Source organism: Nanorana parkeri, unplaced genomic scaffold (genome assembly GCF_000935625.1).
Source record: "Nanorana parkeri isolate BGI_ZX_2015 unplaced genomic scaffold, ASM93562v1 scaffold726, whole genome shotgun sequence".
NCBI classification, from domain to species: domain Eukaryota; kingdom Metazoa; phylum Chordata; class Amphibia; order Anura; family Dicroglossidae; genus Nanorana; species Nanorana parkeri.
Genome location: NW_017306994.1, coordinates 719065 through 732073, shown reverse-complemented (window position 1 = coordinate 732073; position 13009 = coordinate 719065).

The window sequence follows — 13009 nt, the reverse complement described above, 5'->3', positions numbered from 1 at the left end:
AGACAAAGCCCCGCCCCAACCCGTCCCCAAGCTAGTGTAAAGGAGAAAGGCAGGAGACAGGGAGGAGCCTCCCTGTTCTGCACTTCCTCCTCACCGCTGGGGCGCTCTGTCCATGACAGGTTACACAGCGGGGAGGATTTCCCTGCTGTGTAACCTGTTGGATGCCCTGTTAGATGACAGCTTTTTCCTCCATAATTCTAGGTGACGCTCTGCCTCACCTGCCTCCCTTGACCACACGTCCCTGTTGTGAGCATAACAGGTTGGCGAGCAGCATGCTTTGCCGCTTCATCTGCTATTCTGTTCCCTTCTGCTTCACTTCTGACTTCTGTGGTATGGGCCCTTACCTTCAGAATGGCCACATCATGGGGCTAATGGAAAGCTTTAAATAACCTCTCTATCAATTTGGCATGCTTGACCGGTTTCCCAGCACTAGTCAGAAAGTTCCTAGCCTTCCAGATAGGACCAAAATCGTGTGCAATCCCAAAAGCATATTTGCTGTCTATATAGACATTTCCTTTCTTTCCCTTTAACCATACACAAGCTGCTTCAAGTGCATATAACTCAGCTTCTTGAGCCGATATGTGTGCAGGTAATGATTCTTGTATGAGTATGTCTTTGTCTTTTGTTACTGCAAATCCTGTGTGGGGGACCCCATCAATACTGTAATATCGGGATCCATCTACAAAGAGATTGTATACATGCTCACCTTCCAGAGGAGATTCTCTGACTGGTGTACAGGTGTAATAGACTGTGATTCAGCTTCCATTAATTATACACAGTCATGTTTCTGATAATCTACCAAATGGCAAGTTGTATCGTGAAAATGTGCATTTTCCTGTGAAGATGCTTCAATTCAGGAAATTCAGGCCATACTCCCCCCCTTTTCTTTATACTGATGAAGAAAAATGGCTGGATTGGTTATAGTACACGGCTTGATAGTAACATTGGGAGGAGCTAACAGGGCAGCTTCATACTTAGTTAATCTGGACATACATAAATGCCTAGTTTTAATGTTTTTCAGCACTTGGTGGACTGAATGTGGGACCATAATTGTCATGGAATGAACCAAAACTATGTGCCCTATTTTCTCCAGTAGGAGAGCACATGCAGCTGTGGCGCGCACACAAGGAGGAGAGCCTCTAAGGTCCAAAGGGGAAGAGACATACAAAACAGGTCTATATGTGTCTCCATGTGGTTGTGTAAGGACTCCCGTAGCATGCCCTTGTAGATCAGGTGCCTCTGCTAGCATATTGACTATTTTCTCCATTAAGGGCTATAGTTCCGTTGGAGCAAAAAAAGGGTTTCTGGTGGTAGCTTCAAACAAAGGAGCTAAAAAACTAGAGGCATAAGGTAACCGTTATCTGCAATATCCCGCTATCCCCAGAAATGCTCTCAGTTGTCTCAATGTAGTGAGACAACTGAGGTGTGTTGGCTGGTGAAGTACAAGGTTTCACAACTCCTATCTCTAACAGTCTATCAGATCGTGCCTTTATCCCTTCTATTTGCTGAGTTGAGAGAGGGTATTGTTTAATTCTGGAAATCTGACAATTGTCTTTGATTCTGAATTTTACTGGAGATATATCTAGGGCAACCACATCGTACTTATCAACAGCCCATAACTCATCTGGTATTAACCCGGTGTCTGACACAATTGTAGGTTTACTGGTCTCTTCTCCTACTGTACAAATATGGAGAAAGCCTGCTGCTGAAGTTAGCAGCTCCTCAGTGACTTGAGAAGTGACCTTAACACCTGTAGGAGTGTATTTAATGTTTGCTCTAATAGCTGACAATACATCTGCTTCCAAAAGGTTGACAGGGACATCGTCTGCGACCAATACTTGTAAACATAGAGCAGTGTCTTTCCCTAATCTCAGTTGCAGTAGGGTGAAGGTGCTCTCCGCACACCTTTCAGCAATCCCGGCCAGTACGAAAGGATGGTGCTTGCAGTAACTCCACGGATGGCACCGTGCAAAACGAACAGTTGAAGAAATAGGTCACCAGCACTCAAGAGATTGCTCAAGCCGAGATGGCGCCCGGCGGCCTACATGAAGACGACGACGCTCCTCGCATGTCGGCTGACTCCGAGGACAGCCAGGACCCATTCGCTGAACATCTATTGGGATCCCGAGGATCACATGTCCCTGACCTCTTCGTGCGGATGCGGGACATGGTACGGGAAGAACTTTCCAAGGCCTCCGCAACCATAACCTCGGAGCTCCGGCGGTAAATTAGAGAAATCGGGCACCGTACAGCTTCCTTGGAATCGCGTATGGATGATGTGACCACCATACTGGAAGGCCACAAAAAAGACCTGGAGACCGCCCAGACGGAACTTTCCCTTCTCCGTGACCAGCTGGAGGATCACGAGAACCGGGCCCGGCACAGTGACATCCGCGTCAGGGGCCTCCCTGAATCCATTGAAGATCTCGTGGGCTTGGTCACCGCGCTGTTTCAGGAATTGGCCCCTGACCTTTCTGCGGACCGGTTGGAGATGGATCGCGTTCACAGGGCGCTCGGACCCCAGAGGTCAGATGGACCGCCACGGGATGTGGTGGTTAAGTTGCATTACTTCCGCACGAAGGAGCGACTCTTGCAGGCCGCAAGGCAGGTACCGGCCTTGTCCTTCCAGGGTCACCCATATAGCTTGTATTCCGACCTGGCCCCTTCAACCATCTTGAAACGCAGAGTCCTGCGGCCCCTTCCTGCAGGTTCTCCGGGATGCGGGCATCAACTATAGATGGGGGTTTCCCTTCCGTCTCCTCTTTACATACCAGGGGAAATCCTTCCAGCTCCGGTCTTCTGAAGACGTGCGTTCTTGCCTCCGAGAGATTGGCCTCCAGGTTCCAGCGGAGCCCCCTTCCTCTTCCCCAGGCTCGCAGCCTCGTCAACGGAATGGCCAGGCCTCCCAACGATCCCATTCATCACAGGGCCCACATGATCCTGGCCGCTCACCACAGAGATCCCAGGCCCTGCAACGTTTAGGCTCCCAAGTTTTTCGCAGGAAGCCCAACGGATGATTTACTTCCCTGGTCCGCACACCGCGGCCTTGTATTCAGCCCTTGATGTTTCAGCCGTTTTGCCGTGTATGTCCAGACACCCTGACGACCCTTTACCAGGCAGGTATTGCTCCGTGCCCCCTAGGGTGGCTGCGTCTGGCTTACATGAGCATATGCTGACTGTTGGATGCTCCCTTATTTTTATTTTTATTTTTGCTTCTTGCATCACATGTGACCCCGGAGTCCGGTTGTGTTGTTTTGTTTTGTTTTCTGTTTTTTTTCGTTTTGCTACTTGCTTCAGGACTTCCCGGAATGCCACTTGGAGCCCCATACCCCGACAGATGTTTTTCCACTGATTTGGGTCTTGTTTCGATTTGCTTCGGATTGATAGGACTGGCCAATAGAAGCTCCTACTGACTGCTCAACTGGACTCCCTCAACCCTCCTATGGTGGATTTCTCTCACTTTTATTTTTTCTTATTTTCCCTCCACTGTTTTAGTTGGCTAGATGCAATGATCTTTCATGTACCTAAGGGGGCAGGGATCTGCTCGGTGTCCACTTTGGGAGGGCACCAGTGCTTCCGCATTCCCCATCCCGTGTTTAGAGACGAGCCTGTGTCCCTGTTGCTGGGCTCCCTCAACTGACATCATTACCAGGGTATATCCTTATTATTATCTCTATTTTTTGTCTAAAATTTAGTTGACACATTTAAAATTTTGGCATTCCCCTCCCAATACAATGCGGACGCACTGAGCTCTCCTGTTGCACACCCTCGTTCTTATTTTTTGCATATATGCATATGGTTGTTTTTGTATTGTACTGCTCCGTCCTATTGAAATAGTGCATTCCCGTTACTCCCGGAGCTGTGTTGCTTCCTTACTATCTCATGGTTGGCCTGTTTCACTGTTTAGGCCTTAAGCAGGGGCTAGCCCACCCGAGTAGCCCATGCATAGGTTATCTTGGTTTTATTAGATTTCGCACGGGTTCATGAGTGGGAGGTCCTTTGTTTTCTGCAGATGTCATATTATGTCCAGATTTATGGTGATGCATTGCACTAGCTATTATATGACTGTCATGCTGTAACCCATCAGTGCACCGTTCTAATAATGTACCGTGATGTTTTTTCCCACATGCGCCTTTTGGCATTGTTTCCTTGTGGATGGAACGTATTTCTGTTTCTGTTTTTTCCTAAATAAAAAGTACTTGTACAACAAAAGACCCCAGTGTCACCTTTACACTCCAAATAAGCTATTGAAGTGCAGATCGCACTTCAATAGCTTACAGCTGGGCTTCAGGAGCCCAGCACTGACAGCTATGGGAACGGAAATGCTGCTTGCCATAACCTTTTATAAAAGGCTGCAGTCTCCTCGTTTTTACCTTGGGCCATTGTAATAAAACACATAGTTCATCGCAAAATATAGCCAAGTAGTTGACGGAACCCGGGATACAACAAAGACTTAGGGGTTGATTTACTAACCTTATAAACACGCCACGAACAAGTATACACCTCTGTAGTGTGTTCCCTCCCAGCATGATTTATTGGCTTGGGAAAATGACAAAAAAAATGACAACCAGCATGGGTTTAGGAAGGACCGTTCGTGTCAGACTAACCTACTGACTTTTAGGAAAGACCGTTCGTGTCAGACTAACCTACTGACTTTTTAAAAAAAATTCAAACACAAGGGGCGAAGGGGGTTCTTCTCAGTTCACGCGATTAGCGTCTGGAACTCGCTGCCTCAAGCGGTAATTTCCGCAATTAATCTGAAATCATTCAAGAAGCTTTTGGACGACTTCCTGAGAGACCGAAATGTACAAGGGTACAGGTACTCTTAAGAATGAGAACACCCATGGACCTATACACACACGCACACACACAACAGGTTGGACTTGATGGACTTACTGTATGTCTTTATTCAACCTCAAATACTAATTAACTATGTAATTTGCTGTCTTACCGGCCCTATAAAAGTGGCACCCTGTTCTGGTTCCTTTTCTTCCTCGCTTTCACTATCTGACCTTTGTTCACTTTCCTGTTTCTCTCGGCTATGTATACTCCTTCTAACCATTCCTTCTTGATCCATCCAAAGGCTATTAACAGACTCATTTCTATTTCTTGGAGCAGGAAGCTTATACTTATTGCACTCCTCCTCCAACTGATTCACACTCAACTTGCTTAGGTTTGGACACTTTTCTTTGTAATAATCATCCTTACCCAATAACAGTCTTAAGTCATCTTAAGTCCTTCTGCCCTGAATACATTTTATCCCCCTGTTGTGACACCTAGCTTTTAAATCAGACTTGTTACAATACTCATATTTTTTACAAAATTCTATGATTATATCTTTCTTTTGTTGCTGAATAGAGACAGGTGTTTGCTGCAGGGCTCTCCACTAGGGGGCTTAAGAGTGGTGCCTGTGATATTGCTGAGACCTGCAGTCCCACTGAGGCAGAAGGAGCTGTATTTGAATTTAAAAAACCTGCTCCCACTAGAGTGGCATATGAGGGAGACGCAGTTTCTTAGGCTCATCTGGTATGTAGTAAAATATTACATTATTTGTCTGGTATTTATCTACTCCTTTTTTCTCTAGGTTCTCACTCTCGGTTAGCCACAGAGTGACTACTGGAAACAATTTATATTCTGCAATTTGTGCACTGTTTTCTGAAAGCAATTTTTTCCATGCTCTAGGGTTCAATGTACCTTCTTTTGGTATGGGGTTGAGCCATTGCTGTGTCCACTGACATATTAGGGGTATTGGCAGAACATACTCAGGTCCATAGATCCTAGCCATATGTTCACAGGCAGTTACACAACCGTCTGGAACATCTTTCTTACTGGACTTAAATAAAGATGTTAATTTGGACCTAGAAGTCCATTCTTTACTGCCCAAATTACCCATCATAAAAATATGTCACAATTCCTACGCTGGCCAGTGCTTTTCTAAGATAACGAGACACCTCTTGCCACTCTGTCCTCCCACACACCCGGTTAGTCCTTTTTCAACTATCTTGGGGCGACACAGTCTTAAGAGAGTCACAGACTTGACCACACACACAGTGATTACAGTGCTCGCTGTCATTCAGGATGCCCTGAACCTCTTGCCAAAACGTAATCACAGAGTCACAAAACCGTCTGCCCTTGGCAGCCGCGATTCGTGGAGATGACTCAACTCCACTAGGTACAACAAATTAAAAAGAAACAATTAACAATAAACATGTGCTTATTTTGCATAAAGGTTAATTCAGCCCTGTTTGTGACTAACATTTGCCATTCCTACAACTGAAAGAAATACAGAACAGATTTTGGAACACCACACAGAGAATGTGAATTGCCCTAGGTTACTTTCAGCAAACAGATTAAATCAAACAAGTCCTTCTACTATGACCTGTTTTCAGTGATTAACACATTTTTGTGTTAAGGTGTTATAACATTGTACGGAAAAAGGTTAACCCTAAAATTGGCCATCTGTTTGCACTATAAGTTGTCAACTCTTTCCTGTAGTGCGATTCAGTATATCCAGACAGAAGTGGAAAGGTTGAAGGTCTAAACATACTGTATATGCTGATTGACATGCCTTAAAAAATCAGTGCAATATGTGGCCTTTTTATTGCTAGGGCAGTTTAGAATTGATGCTGTCAGGGTAATTCACAGCCAGCCTCTTCTACTGCTCTGGTACCACCAGAGAGCACATTAGCTGTGATCTTTGATGCTATGCTTACTACCAGTAATGCACATGATATCTGACATTGCATACCTTAAATTGACACTAAACTCAGGTGGTAAATCTTAAAAATGCATTCAAGTACCTTAACTATTAACAAAAATTTATGTAATTTGCATATAACTTGGCTGTAGATCTTCAAATCATCTCTGAATTGGTGCTTTGTGGATGGAACATGTCTTTTAATTCAATTCACTTTCCACTACCACTACTTTTTCACTACCATTAGGACATTGACTGGCAAGTTGGACAAACTAGAATTAATTTTTTTCACCTGCTTATAAAAGTGAACCCAAACTAAAGCTGGCCATACACCTATAGATTATCTGCAGATTTTCTCTGGTCAGATGGAAAAAGTGCAATAGATTCCTCCATCTACGCTAAACTGTGTGGATGGAGGAATCTCTCACTGGGCCAAACTTCAGTTTCTTCCCTGGGATGGGTTCTCCTGAGTCCATCCGACTGCTGCCTCATTGCCACTTCCATCTCCCAGCTGCTGGTGAAGTCAAGTTCTGCATGAGCAGAAATGCTGATTGCTCAGGCAAAGTTTTGGGTGGAGATCCAGTTTGTTGCACGCATTTACTAAAATGCACAGAATAGAAAACTATGACTTCCTTGTCACGTAAATGTTCCACGTTTTTTCTTAAGACATTATATTTATATATACTGTTTTGCTTGTGAAATAACTGCTGCAGCTTGGAAAAATAGTTCAAGAATTACCATTCACTAACAATAATTATTTTTTAGCAATGAAGACATTCTTAGGTAACAAACATTGTTTCCTTTGAATTCCTTTCTATTTTTTTGAGAGATAACTGATATGCCTTACTGGATGATCAGATTACAGTATGTCCTCCTCCCTTTAAGTGCACATTATGAAACCTCTTACCACTCCAGGCTAAACGTTGATCAAATGCTCAGTGCTATTATGCACAGTGGACCTTTCACTACAGTCTCTAGTGTAGGAGTCCTACAAAACTTTACATCTACCATCGAGATTCTCCAAAATCTATGACAAGACACAAGGCGGAAGCCGAAGAGACCTCTCCTCTGTCAGGCAAACCTCATGGAATTAAGAGACTGTTTCGTCAACTAGTACCTTATGGATTCTGTTATGAGGCAAAGAAGCAGCTTGAGTTGGCCATACCTGTGGTAAGAATGTACTTCAATTGATGTATTTTTACAGAATGTGGCATTCAGATTTTTATGGGTGCCATATTCTAAATATGAATGATCACCAAGGATACTACTGCACGATAAATGCACTCTGTGTCGTTTCAATACTTTGAATGTACAAAAGGCATCAATAATCATTATTAAATTGTTAAAGACAAAACACTGTTAAAGGGAAACCACTTTGCTAATTGGTGGTATGCATACTCAGAGTGGGTTACCCCAACGTAATTGTCTGCACAGCTAACAAGTCCAGCTAGGTATTCATGAGACTAACTAACGAATGCACCAGGTTGTTGACAGATTATCAGTGGTCAGGTAGCACTTCTTTGTGAAGGCATGTTCACTAAACAATGATAGTATTCAGAAAGGACTTTTTGTAACTGCAGTTTGTGAGCTTTAAAAAAAAACAAAAAAAAACAGCTGTTAGAGTTAAAGGGTATCTATAGTCAAAACATAAAACAAAATATGTATTTCTATAATGAATTTGCATAAGTTCCTAGTCCTATTAACTTTATAAATCTAGAAGTTTGTAAACTTATTGAAGATGCCCACAGGGTGTACTTCATCAATGGAGTGACACGGTTTCAGTAAGCCCTATGAATATGCACTTTCTTTTGTCACATGTCTGAACAATGTAACATTGCTTGCTGGGGGCAATGCACAATGGGCTATGTAGTCTTGAGAAATCGAGATTATATCACCACAAGCAGCAAGGAAAGAGACCCAAAGCACACTAGGAATCCAGGAAGTTGTTGAAAGTGTCGGTCAGATCGAAGGCAGTACACACTAAAAAAAAAAAAAGTAAGCTTTGACTGCATTATCAAAAACAACTCTAGTATGTACTCCTATTGCAATTCTGATGTTACAACAGGATAGTATATGCTGGGACGTTAGAACCCTTATTCTGACTCCGATCGTTGTGATAGCAAAATATATCCCTTACTGAGACCTCTATGCCTGGCCTGTATAAGCAGATATACTCACTGCGGACAATCTCTAGACCATATGTTGCAACAGCGGGTGATGGACTATTTCCGAAAACATGTACCTTCATGCGGTATTCAATCATCTCATTGTCCATGTTGTTGTCACTGTGCCACAGAAACCTTAGGAAGTTCCTATGGTCTTCTCGTACAATAAAGCAATGAAACATTTGCTCAATGTCAGCAGTTATGGCAACCGGCTCTCTTCTGAACCTCATAAGTACACCTACAAGGTTGTTGGTTAGGTTAGGACCAGTTAGAAGAACATCGTTCAGGGATACGCCTTGATGCTTGGCACTGGAGTCAAACGCTACCCTGATTTGTTTTGGCTTACGTGGATGGTACACTCCGAAGAAAGGTAGGTACCAGCACTATTCGTTTATTTGAAGTGGGGGAGCTGGCTCAGCGTGCTCATTGTCAAAGATCCTTTTCATAAAGGTAATGAAATGGTCCTTCATTTCAGGCCTGTTCCTTAGTGTGCGTTGAAGTGAGTTGAATCTGGATAAAGCCTCTTCACTATTATTTGGCAGTTTGACCCTTGCAGCACGAAGAGGTAATGGTGCAACCCAGCTGTTAGACTCGTCCTTGAAGAATTCTTTGTCCATTATTTTGATGAATTCTCTGTCTTCAACTGACAAGGCTATTTTGTTATCATCACTTGTAGTACAAAACACTGTGGTACCTAGGTTGTCATCACAAAGGATAGGAGTGACATCAGGTACTTGGATGATGTCAAGAGGTTTCTCCTTTACTTCATAATGGTGAGGGCACTGTTTTTTAAGTTGGCCTGAAAATAGTTTTTTTTAAATGTCCTACACATTTTCACTTGCTTGCTCTTCCATATTTTGCAGGGGTATCATATGTTCATGTGTATTGGTTCTTCCTTTAGAGACCAGGTATCCTGCTGGTTAATTATGAAACAACTCATAAGATAACATAAGAGACCTAATTTCATTGAGAACAAACTGGTACACTTTTCATTCTTCTTTCTAATTCATTTTCAAAGATGGTAATTTAATTGTTGAATTTGCTTTGGCATCTTGCTAAACATCTGTATATAAGCACTACTTGGACTTGAAGAAAGAAGTGTATATCCCAAAATCTTGTCCTGAAAAATGAACAGGTAGTAAAAAAAAAAAAGGTTGTTATTACTTAACTATGTTGCTACAAGTGCGCTGATACAGTTACAATCACGACCGTTACATCAATAAAATTATACATAGAAAGATTTATTTTTTTATTTTTAATACACATTGATAGGGTTGGCCACTTTGATGTTCGTTAATAGCTATTTTGGTTATTACTGAAAATATGGACCTTTTTTTTAGGACAGCAATGTCACTAAATGCAACTAAAATTAAAATGGCCGTGGAATTGGGAGCAATTTTTACCATCACTAAATACCTATGCACTCACATACAAACACTGTAGGAAGGAAAAGCTGCACTCCAAGATAAAATCATATGTAGATGTTTATTGATCTGTCTGGCGCAAATGGCAAAATCACCTCAATTTTCTTGTCATTAATGGATTTTGACTAAAGCGAGATCTTAACCCTTGCAATGCGGAGATAGCCCCACTGCAAGACTTAGTTTTTTTAAGTCCTGAAGTTCTTCTTTAAATAGGACCTGAACCCTGGAAGCTTTGCCCAGAAAAGACAGACAGTGGGCAAAGGACTGGTCACCAGTATTGCCTGTGGTCTCCCTTCACCTGATCTTCTTCCCATTGACTTATCATGTGTTGTTCTGTTGAGGCTTTAGGCCCAGGACCACCTATGCACAGGCTACTTTTCAGAAGAAATTCCAGGCAAAGATTGATTTTTCCCTATAAGATAGCAATTTTCATGTTTTTGGATTAACTCACTTTCATTACTTTTGGAATCACTGACTCGGAACAAATGTCAGCAAAGTTAAAATAACACTAAACTCAGAAATGAAATCTTAAAAATACATTCAAGTTTCCTTAACTATTAACACAAATGTATCTTCTTTGTGTATCACCCAGCTGTAGATACTCAAATCATCTCTGAATTCATGCTGACACTGTTCTTCCTTCTGGAGGGTGGCTACTTTTGTTCCCCATGTTCTCTGTGTGTGTTGTAATGTATCATCAGTCTAAGCTTCCTCCTGTGATGGACTACAATCTCACGTTTAGTTTACTAACTTGTATTGAGATTGTAGGCCGTCACTTAAGTGAGCTTGGAGAACCATTGTGAACAAAAGTAGCCACCATCCAGAAGGAAGGACAATGTCAGCACAAATTCAGAGATGGTTTCAGGATCTACAGCCGAGTGAGTCACAAATAAACTACATCGTTGTTAATAGGGTACATGAATGTATTTGTAAGGTTTAACTCCTGAGCTTAGTATCACTTTAAAGAAAAGTCAGGAATCCTCATATGCTTACTTTTTTGTACAGAAATAATTTTTATTGAGAAAGTTTCATAGAAACAGCCTTACAAGACACATAGGTACAAAAACAAAGAACATGCGCCTCACATTCCTAGGGCTACGCAGAACCCAATGGAACTTCCGCCATATAAAATGTAAGACATGCAAGTCATTGGTATACACGCAAATCAGTGAATGAGGCATATAAAGGTCCTTTCCACTGTATAGACTACGGTTCCACCTCCCCGAAGGACCCACAGTGGCCCAACGATGGAGGGAGGGGGGCGTATCTCAGGGTACAAAACAACAGATTGGTGGTAGGGTACCCATATGAGTGGAGGGACCAAGGAGCTACAAACAACAGATCAGAACAGATAAACATAAAAAGAAAAGAGAAAGGGAAGAGAGGGAGAGGAGGTGGGAAGGGGAGGAAGCAGAGAGAAGACAGGGGGTAGGGGAGGAAAAAGAAGGGGGGGGAGTGTCCATCCTCCTGCCCGATCCGTGGAAGGGTAACCGGTGAATCCCCCGCGGGCACACCACCGCAGGCCCTGGGGTGACTGAGGCATTGGGAAACTCACTCACCGTAGAGATCGGTACTGCTCAGAGTCCATGAACAATATCCAGAGCATCCATCTGGCCACAAAGGAATCAGATCGGTCGGCCCTTTCTGCAATTAGCTCCTCAGATCTCATCAGCCGACATAGTTCTATCGTCCACTCCGACACTGAGGGTACGTAAGAAGAGTTCCAATGCCAAGGTATTAAAGTGCGGGCAGCAATGAGGAAGAATCTAAGTAAGGATTTCTTCACCTTAGAGATGGAGCCCGGAAAGATGGAAAGCAGTGCCATTTTAGGCGTGATGTGTACTTCAGTAGCGGCCACTCGTGAGTAGACGTGTGAGACGGTTCGCCAAAGGGCTAGGAGCAGGGGGCAGCTCCACCAGATATGTGTCAATGTACATGTCCAGCAAGTGTCCGGATACAGTGGGCTAATTTGATGCATTCTAACTGGTGACCTGTACCACCTGGTTAACAACTTGAAATTTCCGTTCCTGTGCGTAGGAGGACATACTGATTGTATGCGTGAAACAAAGACTTTTGCATCGGTCTTCTTCTTAGAGGACGATCCCCAATTCCTGTTCCCACGCCGAAAAGTAATACAGCGAATCCCCACCTGTCACGGAGATCACAAAGCCTCTTAAAAGGGGTGAGTGGCCTATAAAGATTGCCAAAGGAGGACAAAAGCTTCACAAAGTGGTGGAGCTGAACGTGGGCTAACCAGGATGCCTGTGGAGGTGGGTCAGGGTCGAAGAACAAAGTTAGTGGCTTTAGGGCATTTCCAAGCAAGCTTTGGAAAATATAGGAGAGGTCTCTAGCTTTCCAGCACAGAAAGGTGGGTACACCACATCCCACAGGTTGGCCAAAAAGGGGGTCACATGGCCCTGAAATGTAGAGAGATTATATCTAGCCATCATGGTGGTCCCTCATATGTTAACTTATTGTAGGTCAGCGACCAGGGCCGGATTTACTCTCCCTGCTGCCCCAAGGCCAGGTTCCTCAATGCGCCCCCCCCAATGCAGAATGGCAACCCGATGGTGGGGGTAGCAGGGTTATTTTTTTTAGATTTTTCTTAATTTTTTTATCACTATTATTTTTATTTATTTTTTTACTTTTTTTTTACTATATTTATCTTATTATCTTTTTTACCTTTTTATTTTGAATAATTTTTCATCTTATTATTTTTTACT